Below are 3,071 nucleotides of genomic sequence, written 5' to 3' on the forward strand. Positions count from 1 at the left end.
GTGATCCTACAGAATGTGAAAATTATCAAACAATATCATTAATATCACATGCAAATCACAAAAGGACAAATACTATATTAGTCCGTTATTGTAAAAGTTAAAAAAAGGTTTATCTATAGAAGGAAATTTTCTTTGTTGGTTACCAGGGGTGGGAGGGGAAAGGAGGGAATGCTGTTAGGTAGATAGAGATAAGTATTGATTTGGGTGAAGAGAAGGGCAATGTGCCAAATGTGAGTGACCAATATGGCAGCATTGAGGATGAGAAAAATATAGAGAGGTACATGGGAGGTACAGACAACAAATATGAACCCTTTTGTACATACAGTACTGCATTGTCAGTGAAGGCTAACATGGGTATACGGGTGGATAGATGGGTAGACAGGCTGAACGATTAGGTATGTCTATGAAATGGAGACTGTATCCAAGAACATTTATAGGGTTGGCAGACAATGGTCCTATAAGTTTATGTGAATGATCAGAATTCCCAGGTGTACAGTAGAGCTGACAAGGGGCAAGGTTGTGGTCACAGCTTGGTCACAGCCAGCTACCAAGAGGGACCGAGTAGTTGAACCTACAGGCTTGGGACCATAGTCGCAGGGGACATCAAGCTCAATTGGCACAACATACTATACAAAACATTGTTCCACCTCCTACTTTGGTGAGTAGTGACTGGGATCTTAAAAGCTAGCAAGCTGCCATCTAGATGCAATGATGGGTCTCTCCTCGTTCAGAGCAAAGATGAATGAAAAAACCCAAAATTCATGGAAACAATTAGTCCTAGTGACTGGTACGCCATCCAATCTGCAGCCTATATGACTATGAGACCAGAAGAACTAGATGGTGCCCGGCTACCACTGTCATCCACTTAGAAGGGAATCTGTGTAGGAGATCTTGATAGAGAGGGAGAACAATGTGGAACAAAACTCAAAATCATTTGGAGAAAAATAAAAGGGGGGACCAGGTTTGCTGGTCCAATAGAGCCTGGTGGAACCACTGAGACTATGGCCCCTCACTGCCCTTCAGATCTGGAATTAAACCCACACCTGTGGTTTCCAGCCAAACAAAAGACAGGCATATGAGTTGAACATTTACCTCAAGTAGATACACTCCTTGGAGAGAACAATCATGGGAGAAAGAAGGGCTTCTTATGCACAAGGAGACAGCTCAGGGAGCAGGAGTGCATGGAGGGATGGACACATGGAAGAGGTAACTATGGGGAGGAAGTGGGAGGGGAGCTGTTGCGTTGTGGTAAATTGTGGTCAATGTCATGAGATAAAGTATATGTGAACCGCTGTATGGAAAGTCAATTTGCTCTGTAAACCTTCACCCAAATCACAATAAAAAAAAAAAAAAAAGGAATTACAGTAGTGATAGCCTCTTACTAAAAAAAAAAAAAAAATTACATGCAAGTAAAATCTTACTGAAGATAATTCAAAAACGATTGCATCAGTATATTGACAGAGAACTTCCAGAACTGCAAGCTGGATTCAGAAGAGGACATGAAATGAGGGATACCATTGCTGATGTCAGGTGGATCTTGACTGAAAGCAAAGAATACCAGAAAGATGTTTACTTGTGTTTTATTGACTATGCAAAAGCATTCAACTTTGTGGATCATAACAAATAATGGACAACATCAATAAAAATGGGAATTCCAGAGTGCTTGATTGTGCTCACGAGGAACAAGAGGCCACTCCTAGGAAGGAAGATGGGGCAATCTACTTCTGTAGTGATACTGTCTCGGAAACCCAAGGAGGGGTCGCTATGAGTCGGGTCCGACTCGACGGCACATAACAACAACAACAACGAAATCAGGAAGGGAGTGCATCAGGGTTGTATCCTTTCCCCATATTTATTCAATCTGTATGCTGAGCAAATAATCTGAGAAGCTGGACTATATGAAGAAGAATGTGGCATCAGGATTGGAGGAAGACTCATCAACAACCTGCAATATGCAGATGACACAACTTTGTTTGCTGAAAGTGAGGATGATTTGAAGTACTTACTGGTAAGATTAAAGACTTCAGTCTGCAGTGTGGATTACATCTCAACATAAAGAAAATGAAAATCCTCACAACTGGACCAATAAGCAGTATCACAATAAATGGAGAAAAGATTGAAGTTGTTGAAGATTTCATATTACTTGGTTCCATAATCAACACCAATGGAAGCAGCAGTCAAGACATCAGATGACGTATTGCAATGGGCAAATCTGCTGCAAAAGACCTCTTTCAAGTGCTGAAGAGTAAAGATGTCTCCTTGGAGCCTAAGGTGAGCCTAACTCAAGCCATGGTATTTTCAATCACCTCATATGCATGTGAGAGCTGGATAATGAACAGAGAAGACTGAAAAAGAGTTGATGCTTTTGAGTTGTGGTGTTGGCAAAGAATACTGAAAGTACCATGGACTGCTAAAAGAACTAACAAACCTGTCCTGAAAAAGGTACAGCTGGAATGCTCCTTGGAAGCGAGAATGGCCAGACTTTGTCTCACTTACTTTGGTCATGTTGTCAGAGGGGACCATTCCCTGAAGAAAGATATCATGCTTGGTAAAGTGGAGGGTCAGTGAAAAAGGGGAAGACCCTCAACGAGATGGATTGACACAGCGGCTACTACGATGGGCTTGGGTATAGCAAGGATTGTGAGGCTGGCACAGGACCACACAGTGTTTCATTCTGTTCTACATGGGATCACTATGAGTCGGAGCTGACTCAACAGCAGGTAACAACACAACAACAATAGTATATGGATAATAACATGCCTACGTTGCAGTAAGACATGAGTAAATTAATCAAAGCATGGCGAGCTCTTAAATCTCTATCAGCACATTGTGAGCACTCAATAAATGTTATCTAATAATTATCATTCTCTGAAACTACTGCCTTAAAGTCACTGCCATAGGGCCATTCCAGAGGATTCTTCAGAACAACTCAGGCAAGTGGAAAGTGATGGGCAGAGGAAAGTCTTTTTCCCTTGCTTTATGTTTCCATATAGTTGTTGTTGTTGTTATGTGCCTCCGAGTCAGCCCCGACTCATAGCGACCCCTCCTTGGGTTTCCAAGGCAGTATCACT

Source organism: Orycteropus afer, unplaced genomic scaffold (assembly GCF_000298275.1).
Source record: "Orycteropus afer afer isolate SDZICR_OR568_19922 unplaced genomic scaffold, OryAfe1.0 scaffold00033, whole genome shotgun sequence".
Lineage (NCBI taxonomy): Eukaryota > Metazoa > Chordata > Mammalia > Tubulidentata > Orycteropodidae > Orycteropus > Orycteropus afer.